The sequence below is a fragment of the Diadema antillarum genome, unplaced genomic scaffold (assembly GCF_040938485.1).
Source record: "Diadema antillarum isolate AM-2024a unplaced genomic scaffold, OU_Dant_1.0 seq00000481_RagTag, whole genome shotgun sequence".
In the NCBI taxonomy this organism is placed as follows: Eukaryota; Metazoa; Echinodermata; class Echinoidea; order Diadematoida; family Diadematidae; genus Diadema; species Diadema antillarum.
In genome coordinates this window covers 466,129-476,876 of record NW_027271445.1, presented here as the reverse complement: position 1 = coordinate 476,876, position 10,748 = coordinate 466,129, and the positions used below count along the sequence as shown (strand labels likewise).

Genomic DNA, 10,748 nt, shown 5'->3' with positions numbered 1-10,748 from the left:
TGAAGACCCGGGGCCAGTAAAAATTGCTTTTGGGCCAGTAAAACTTGAAAATGGATAACTTTACTGGCCCGAACGGGCCACTGAAATTTTTCTACACGCAGTCAAAGAAATATGAGACAGTTATCGCTTCCTTAACCCTATATATGTCAAGGGCCGATTTAATCGGCCCACATTCTGTTGTTATTGTGAATGATCGTGAAGAAGCATGTGTGAAAATCGAGTCGTGAGCGACGATGTTCCCTCAACTTCTCGTGGTCGAGATTGGCCGGGATTGTTTGAAAGTTTCAGAATTGATGAGGAAAGTGCTGCAGGATCTGATATGGACATAGATTTCAGAAACATCAAGTTATGGAATTCCATCAGATCCATATCGAAATTCTAGCTCTGACGATGGCGATGGTGGCAGTGCACCTGCAGCGATCGCAAAATGGCGACGTGTTGACCAGCACGGAGCTGCAGCTGCAGCCGGGCAGCGCTGGGGAAGTGATGACGGAGGTTCCGTATGGGTACCTGTACAGCCCCCTGAGCCTGAGCGTGACCCAGCGACGATGAAAGCATTTTTGCCGAGGAATGTTGGGCCACGGCATGCACCACCACGGAATAGCCAGCCGATTGAATACTTTGAGCTCTTCTTTGACCAAGACATGATGGTTCACATCAAAAGAGAGACAAACCGTTATGCTGACGCCTTCTTGGCAGATGACTCTGTGGTTGAATGGATTAGGGAACATCCCCATTCTCGTTTCAAAAGATGGCCTGATAATGGAGTGACGGTGGCTCTTCTGAAAAAGTACCTGGGCCTAACTCTCAACATGGGACTTGTCAAAAAGAAGCGTTTGACAGATTTTTGGTCAACACGAGCCAGCCAGGCAACACCGTTCTTCAACACAGTAATGCCATTTTGGCTATATGCTCTTGTGAACAGAATGATACACGTTAACGACAATGCCACAGAGGTGGCGCGAGGTGAAGATGGATTCGACCCACGGCATAAAGTCCGCCCAGTCCTTGACAAGTTGAACGATGCCTTCAAAAGACACTATGTGCCCTCTGAGAATGTGAGCATTGATGAATCAATGATCAGAATGAAGAACCGGATTGTGTACATACAGTACATGCCAAACAAGCCCCATGCGAGGTTTGGAATCAAGAAATTCGAGCTATGTGACTCTACAGGGTATGTCTACCATGTAGAATTATATGCTGGGAAAGACTTTGACATCAGACACGAGCAGGGTCAAGCACACGGAGTTGTCATGTCGCTCCTGACCAAGAGCAATCTGCTCGATAAAGGCTACCATCTCTACACAGATAATTTCTACACAAAGCTGCACCTCGCAGAAGTCCTCTATGACAACAATACATACCTCACAGGTGGGCATAATAATTTCATCCCTTATAATGTTGAGCACAGCCTAAAATATTTCATGTTTAGCATAACCTCAAACTACTATTTTTTAAGAAAAAATATTTGGATGAGATCTTCTGTAATCTAAGGTAATTAAGCTAACCAGTGTTTCTTAAAAAATGGGGAATGCTATATTTTTAGCTCTGATCCCCCCCCCCCCCCCATGCTTCAAAGGAATACATTCCAGTGTAATTTACCATTTACCATCTGGTACATTCTCTTTTATGTTTTTTTTTTTTCCTTCAGTTTTATAGTAAAAAGGATTCATATAATGTTATAATTCTATAATTATAAAAAAATAATAATTTGTGTGTGTTTTGACTGTGTTGAATGTTTACAGGTACTGTACGTGCTAACTCTAGGGGGATGCCGGAGGAAGTCACCAATACCAAGCTGAAAGTAGGAGAAACGAAATATTCTTGCAAAGGAGATGTTCTAGCAGTGTCGTTCAGAGAGAAGCAATCGCAGAGGAAGCCGGTGATCCTCCTTTGAGAAGCACCAAGTTTCACGCAGAAGATGTCACCACTGAAAAGAGGGGGAAGGAGGTAACAAAGCCTTCCCTAGTCACCCATTACAATAAGTACATGGGCGGGGTTGATGTTAGCGACAAGAAGGTGTACCATGTGGCTGCCGAGTGTGCTACCCACAGATACTGGGTAAAGGTTTTCCGAAACCTCATAGACATATCTCTTCTCAATGCCTATGAACTCTACCTGCTCAACACTGATGGCAGAAACATCAGCCGACATGATTTCATTGTGTCAATCGTGGAAACATTGTGCAATGCTGCTGATGATCACCCGCAAGTTCTATGTGGTGCACAAGGTGCAGAGCATCATCTTGTCCTGCTGCCAGCAAAGAAAGAAATGGAGTGCATCGTCTGCAGTGACCGCAAGGGGGGCAAGAGGCGAAGGTCGCGTCACTGGTGTCAAGCCTGCAGGGTAGGATGTCATGAAAAGTGCGGAGAACGCTTTGACCACTCCAAGAGAGGAGCTCGCCGTGATACTAAGCGTAGGGCCAATGACGAGGATTCAAATTGAATGCTGAACTAGATGAACAATGAATATATGGACTGATGCAAAGCTCAGATGTTTTTTTTTTCCATATGGTATGAAAATGATACTTGAAACCAAAGATTATGATTTGCATTTGTTTTTCAGCCAGCTCCAAGTGAGAAGTCCATGCAAATTGCTGATTCCCATCCAGACCTATTCAAATTTCAAGTTGTATGTCACCATTGTACCCCACTGGCTTTCAATTTTGATCAATTTTCTAAAGGTGCTTCACAATATGTACAGGGGTATATTTATACATGCAGTGCTCAACATTATTTACTTCATTTTGTTTGCAAATCGAGTAGACATTTTTACACTTGCCATGCTGAAGGTGCTGTTGAAATATTTTGTTTTTCGAAATAATTTTATGCAGAGCATTATATGTGGTACTGAGTGAATGTATGTTTTTCAAAGTACATCTGGAAGATGTTTTTACTCCAAGGGCGCCCTTCACCGATCCGAATGGAAGTCGCTATTGAGATTTAGTACTAAAATTTCGCCAAAAACCGACGGAGGACATACTACTGGTGGTTTAAAAGATTGTTGATTTGTTAACTTTGAATCTGAAGACAAAATTCATCACAACATGAGTCTTAAGAGACCATTGGATACGCCAGAAAAGTTGATTCCGGATACCAAAATGAACAGGTTTGACATTCTGCGAGATGAGGCTGATACCCCTGGTACGGTGCCCGAACTTTCGGGTGAGCACACCGAGTCAGTCCAGATGAAGGAGGCAGACGCGCAGTCGGCCACTACAAGCAGGAGTGCTGCTACCTCCATTAGTAGTAGCAGCGCCCCCAGCATTAGACGTGAACTTTCGCTCAGTTCCGAAGTCGAAGAGCCCGAGGAAGATGACCTCCCACCACGGTGGTTTAGTAAATTTACCAGCAGGCTAGAATCACGTTTTACTAGTCTGGAACAACATATGGAGGCTCTTTTGGTGGAAAATTTTGAGAAGATCAGCCTGCAAGTTAAAGCAAATGAAGTATCGATCTCTGCATGTTCTATCCAAGTCGATGAGGTAGTGGATGAGGTAGAGAAACTGAAACGAGAAAAGGAAGCATTGGAGTCCAAACTAGACGATCTAGAAAACCGCAGTAGGAGGCAAAATTTGATCTTTCATGGGATCCCAGAGAGCCCAAGGGAAAACATGCAAAAGCTGGTAGAGGACCTCATCCGAGATTTTGTTGGAGTTGAGCCATCACCTGAAATCCCACGATCACCATTGAACGCTGCCATCGTACTCCCACGGTTGTACCGTCTGATCCAAAAGGTGCAAAATCTCCTAGAATCGTGCATACAGCATTCTCTACTTATGTTGCAAGAGAGCTAGTGCGCAAGGCATGTATCTCTAAGTTCAAAGAGAACGCTTTTCAAGGTCACCAAATCTATGTATCAGAGGATTTCTCCAAGTGAGTAACTGCTCAGAGGAAAGGCAAGCTGGACAAGCTCAAAGAACTGAAAAAGGAGGGGAAAAAACCCTTTTTTCTCTACCCGGCAAGGTTGGCATTCAGAGACTCTTCAGGAAAACTTCACATTGTCGGTTGAAAATAGCATCTGTCACACTAAACCAGGACTCATATAGAATACCAACAAGCTGAGGAATTTCCTTGCATTGAGGTGTTTATCTAACATCTATAAACTAGATTAGAACAAAGGATACACAAACATTTTTTGTGTGCACATTATCAGGACTTGAACTTTTATTAAGAGTTATGCTCATTAATCCCATGCACTACAGGGAAATGCATTGTTTAAAATGTTTTTAAGTTAACGGTAATTTAATCGGATTCGTGTTTAAAGTGATATTATAGATCCAATCATGTTAAAACCGTGTTTCACACGTGGTCGTGTGTCATATGGTGGGGCCCCTTTGCGTTACATGCACTAAACTACCTAATTTACTCACCTTCTGCATTTGAACCAATATAACTCAAAAAGAACTTGTTAGAAACCAACAAATTAGAAGAGGACTGAAAAATGTAACACCACCAGGTATTTGGGGGTCCCACCATGTGACACATGACCACGTGTATATTTTGTGTTAAATATATTCTTTAAGAGAAATGCATATTTATTTGATGCATTAAAAGTGGGTGAAATACTTCAATGTTTAGAAGTGGGCTTTTAAATTGAGCTCATCTGTTATTCTTGACCCCAGTGATGTAATTTTTTAATTTTTTAAAGAGATATTTGTAATGATTGAATATAAGGAATTTAATAATTTAGATACCGGTATTAAGGATTATTCATATGGTGGTCCTTGAACTATTGTGAAATGACCAAAAGACAAAAATGGACCTTAGCAGGTAGTTTTAATAACACAGCTAGTACTCACAAATCCTAAATAGGTTTCTGCATAGTTTACATTTACTTCAAACCTAATTGTCTTTAAAAGTCACAAAAAGGAATATCGACTTAAAGGGAGAGAGGATATGAAATTGTGAAAAGACAAAAACAAATAAAAAAACAAAAAACAACAGCAACAAATTTTATTGGACTTTTGTACATACATGTAGCTTTTAGTAACACAACTAGTACACTCATATTTGATGTTAGGTTTCTGTATATATTGTACGTTTATCTTACAGTTTTTAAAAGTAAAAAAAAAAAAAACAAGATTCATCATGGGGCATATGTCAAGCGAAACGAGGCAACGGGTCGTGCAGATGCACATCATTGAAAAGCTTGGGCCAACAGCCATCGCCCGACGGTTGAAAGAAGAAGGTATCCTGATAACGCGAGAGTCGATCTCAGATTTCTTTGACGTTACAGGGAGACCCGCAGTGTCGATCCGAAGGCAAGGACACCACGTCGGAGTGTGCTCGACCCGTATGCAGGAGTTATAAACACTGCATAAGAGAACGACAACGAGTTGAGCGCATCAAAGCTGCGGAGGATTCTGATCAACCTGTACGGAGTGAGGGTGTCCGTCGCAGCATTAAAGGCGTACAGGCGTCGGCTGGGATGGGTTACCTGTGGCCCTAAACTCGTCCAGATGGTGCGGGACGTGAACCGCGAAAAAGAGGGTCAACCACTGCAAGGGCCTAATGGACGAGTCTATGACCAGGGTGACTGACAACTTCAGCGACGCGGTGTTCACTGATGAATGCTCAGCCCAACTGTATCGGAACGGGAGAGTAACGTTCTGAAAAGTCGGGCAGCCACGGAAGTTCTCCCACCGGCCCAAGCATCCCGGCAAAGTCCATGTGTGAGGGGCCATCTCCCGTCGAGGGGCATCGGATTTCCTTACCTTCACAGGCAACATGAATGCAGAGTTTTACTGCAAGGAGATCCTAGATGGGACCCTAAAACCGTTCCTGGATGCCAAGTATCCTCTGTATCACCGCTTTATGCAAGACAACGACCCGAAGCACACGTCACAGGCGGCGCAGGAATGCATGGCCAGGAATAACATCTTCTGGTAGAAGACGCCTCCAGAGTCCCCAGACCTCAACCCTATTGAAATGGTCTGGGGCCATATGAAATTGTGGGTTCAATCTCGGGCCCTATTGAGCATCGACCAGCTTTCCCAGCTCATTCGAGAGTACAGACGTTGCCAGCTGACACCGGCTCTCTGCAACAGGTTCATTGATCACCTGTACAAAGTGGTGCCCGCCGTGATCACCAACGACAGAAGGCAGACCGGGCATTAGGCTCAAGCCTACCCATGCCACAAACGGCTCTTTTCAGAGCCAACACATGGTCAAGAAGGAAGTCAAAAGTTCATACTCTCATAAAAAGCTTGCCTTGGTGATGCAATTCCAGAAAATGCAACCGTTTCCTCAAAATCTCTATGTTTCTAGACAGCCTAGAACCTAATAAAAATAAAAATAGATTAGAAGTAAATTGTAGACAATCTAACATTAAGACAACTCTTGTAAATACAATAAGATGACAGAACATAGAATAGAATATTGGATGTGGCATGAGGGTAGACGAAAATATATGATTAGGTTTTGTACTACTGTTAGAGGTTCTATTTTGTACTACTGTTAGAGGTTCTAACGTTAGGTGATCTATGACCCTAGATTCTACTTCCATCTTTGCCACTAGAAAATCGCTGATAACAAGATTCTGACCTCGAAACACTGAAAATTGGCTAAACGTAACATGTTACATTGTTAGAGTCATTACCGAAATTAAATACTTAGAAAATACAACCTCTATAGACAGTGTCTAGCATAAAACTCCGTCTAGATTCTAGTTACATCCATCTGCTGTATGTTAAATGAACGGTAGTGGAACACCAGTTAGAATACGCGTAATGCATCCTTCTTACTCTTTTTTTCTTATACTAAAAGGGATAGAAATCGTGTACTCTTGAGCTTCAATTTTCATTCGATTCACAAAGCGCATGCATTCTCGCTCCTAAACCTAGGTATTAGAAATGTCTATACGATACGCCATACACGCCATCCATGCTTTATGAGCACGTGCACATTTTCTTTCGGCATTAACAATGGCATATCACCACAGGCTTCTCACCAAAAAGTTTCAGGAAGGGCTGGTCTTTTTCAATGATAACACGTCAGCAATTGTACCCGTGAAGTACTGCAATATTCCCCTGATCAAAGAAAATGTCAAAAATGACATAGAAAACATTTCACGGCAAAACGACAAGGGGACAGCTGGTTTCGGTTAGTGGTAAGTGAACGTACAGGTTGCTGCTAGTTTCAAATCTTAATTTTGACATGAAGTCCACATAGAAAGAACTATGTTAGTTTAGTCGAGGATTGTAGTGTAATTGACAAGGTCCAGATGTCTCGGCTATTTTCAGAATCAGAGCAGCCTAGATACTAAAGTACTAGTCTAGATCTAGCTAATGTCATATGGTCACCTCCCCACTCAGGTAAAGCACATTTCTTCAACCTCTGGGATAGTGTAGATTCCACTTTTCTTGTGCTGTTACTTTCATGTAGACTATAGTGCACAGTGAGCATGTCTAGATCCATGCCATGTGCGAGCATACTAGCTATGTAACGTTACCAGGCATGTAGAGAGACCTGCGTACCGCGTGTGGACGCTATCTACAGACACATGTCGAATATTGGCCCTAGGTCCCTACATACATTTGTAATGTTAGGCCTAACAAATTAGACATCTACTTGTACTAGAGTCTAGATACTCTAGTAAAGATCTGGTATGATCTAGTATTTTTAGATCTACAATTGAAGAGTTTGTTTGCAAAAAACGATAAGTCCATTTTTGAAGATTTTGAAGTACGGTCTCTGTCATAAAGTACAAAATAATACCTTTTAAATGATACATTGGTCATTACATATAAAGGTACATTTCTAAAGTTATGGTCAAAAGAAGCAAAAATTTTCTTATCATTCTCTTTATTTTTCTTGACCTTTAATTGCAAATATCTCCATTTGGCAAATATGGACTTATCGGTTTTTGCAAACAAACTCTTCAATTACAAATGTAGGACCTACTAATGTAGAGTTAGACTACCGGTACATTACAAATGCACTAAGTTACATTACTAAAGCAGATATCCCATGAAAATTCTGACGAGTGTCAAACTGAAAGTTAGCGCAAGATAGATGTTGGCAGCCAAGCTTTTACGAGAGTTAAATGTTAGATTATTTATTAGGCCCTAGGTAGTCTAGAGCTACCCACTGCACTGGCACATAACTGTCGAAGAAGCGCTGCTGTTTGGGCCAACAATTTCATTTTATGAAAACTAACGTTAGGCTTTTAAAGACGTGTGATGTATTCCCCCACTGCGTGAAAAGGAGTGTAATGTAGAAGTCTAGTCCCATTGATTAATCTAGTTAATGATTCTTATGCCGGGGCGCCTTCTGGTTCTAAAAATGCCTTATTCTATGTGCATATACAGCTGTGAACCGACGTCGAGATTTCATGATGGGGGAATAAACTTGGACTGGGCAAGGGCAACTTATTTACTTATCTATTGAATTTTAAAGCATACTCCAAGAATGTCACTTTCTTGGGTTCCACTGACCACCACCACCACCACAAAAAAAAAAAAACTCTAGGTTCTATGTAGGACCTAGGCCTACTACTTTAAGTATGGTAACCCTACTACATATCGACCGCCATTATTTAAACCGCGTACACGCAATGGCTTTATCGCGCATAATATCAAAACTTACGCATGGGACTAAACGCATACGCGTTGAAATCAAATATGCCTCACTTGACCAAGCGAAATGAGGAGGAAACAGGTAAGAAATTCAAATAACGTATTAGTTTTCTTTAAAAGAACATCCTTAACATAAAAATTCGTATTTACCTTTCATGAAAATCTGTTATAGATGTTTGTAGAACACATTTTCGTCGTTGTTTTGACGATACATATGCTCTGGCCTACGCTGTCGACCGACTAATGTGATGACGTCATGCAATTTTACAAGTATGTCGCCAGCTACGCTAATATGCCATATAAACATTGGCTGTTGCATCTCTAATTATTCTCACTAACTTTATAGTTTCTCTGAAACTATATTATGACCTCGAAAAAAAATTCATGTGATGATGATGATAGTAATAATGATGATAATGTGAATTCAGTGTGAGGATTCATTTTGATGAAATATACGATATGACTCTGTAATCAATAAGAGATGATTTTAGAGTGAAAGGGAAAGAACTTAAAAATGTTGATGAGTGTGACGAGATGAGTGACGGGTGTGACGAGGACGGGTGACGGGGTGTTGTTGATGATTGTGATTATGACGACATAAAGTTAATCTGTAAAAACTAAAGTAATGACTTTTTAATCAAACCGTGAATTGACATTCAAATTTTTAATGAAATATATTATTTTAAAAACCTGTGTTTGTAATCGTCATAGGCAAATCCTCGACAGATTCGCGGTCGGATAAATTATCCTCAGAAGACTTTCCGGCGAGCTCTTGCACTCATGAAGAATGGTGTCTCAGCGAGGAGAGCTGCATATCGGTGCAGGATCCCGAAAACTACCTTGCTGGACAGACTACGAGATCGAACACATTCCAGCATGGATCTCGGAAGAGGCACAATTTTGACACAAAAAGATGAAAAGGCTCTGGTGGTACATCTTCAGAAGCTGGCATCATTCGGCTATGGTCTTACCAAAACCCAGGTATGTGAGTAATTTCTCAAAAACTTTAACATTATCAGAAATGGTAACATTTATCAAATCTATTTTTTTTTTAATCCTTACAGTTCGACACACATTTCCACATAATGTCACACAGTCCAGTATGACTGCAAGATAAATATATCAGATGGCATATTCTTAATTGGTCTCGTCATTTTTGTTTCTTTTTGTAGGTGATCCACCTTGCGACTGACATGGCCAATGAGCTCGGACGAAGACCAGCTGATGTCAAGGGCAGACTACTGACAGAAACATGGTACAGACTTTTCATGCGCAGGTGGCCATCTCTGCGTCTGGCAGCACCAAGCAAGCTCCAGATGAATCGTGCAAAGGCAACCACAGATGAAGTCTTGTCAAAGTATTTCAAAGAGCTACACCGTGTCATGGAGAAGTACAAGCTTCTACACAAGCCCAGCAGTGTGTTCAATGTTGATGAGACCAATTTCAACACTGAACACAAACCTCCAAAGGTTGTCTGTGCAGGAAACAAGTCAAGAACGAACTCTATAACATCACAGAGAATCGCCACTACAACAATCTCGGCTTGCGGGAATGCTGGAGGCAGAGCTTTGCCCCCATTTTACATGTTCAAGGGAAAGAAGTGTATGTCAGAACTCTTGAATGGTTCCCTACCAGGTTCGAAGATGACCATGACTGACAGCGGGTGGAGCAATGGAGAGGTGTTTTGACAGTTCCTTACCGAGCATTTCCTGCCATATGTGTACTACAAACCGTACGGTTGTACCGATGCACATCACGTACGTCGCATCGCTCTCATGCCATGCGCTTAAAATAAATTTTACTCAAGAGGTCAACGCACATTGTGAAGTAGGTCAAATTTCCTAAAGAAATCAGTAAATCCCTGTCAGATGCAGACATAAAGACAAAGATGAAAAAAGTGGCAAGTCATTTCCTCAATGCAAGAGAGGTCAGTGCTCAGGAGGCCATGTATAGAGTGCTTGGGCTTCCACTCTATCGGTCAACATTCCAAACAATTTTCATCCCAACTGATCTTCCCAGCAACAGAGTGGTCTTCCTCAAACCAAATGACATCCTGAAAAATCTAGATGCAGACAGTGAGGATGTTTTTGCACTGACTATGCCACAAAAATATGCCAACAGACCGAGAAACTGGATGCTCACAGAGTTTGCCAGGTGGTATGTTTCG

General features: G+C 41.7%; 2 pseudogenes; both read left to right on the top strand.

Annotated features, from left to right (window-relative positions):
- The first annotated feature begins 205 nt into the window (after positions 1–205).
- Positions 206–2,448, top strand: LOC139733500 (piggyBac transposable element-derived protein 4-like; annotated as a pseudogene).
- Positions 2,449–9,457: 7,009 nt separating this feature from the next.
- LOC139733555 (uncharacterized) lies at positions 9,458–10,371 on the top strand (annotated as a pseudogene).
- The last annotated feature ends 377 nt before the right edge of the window (positions 10,372–10,748 follow it).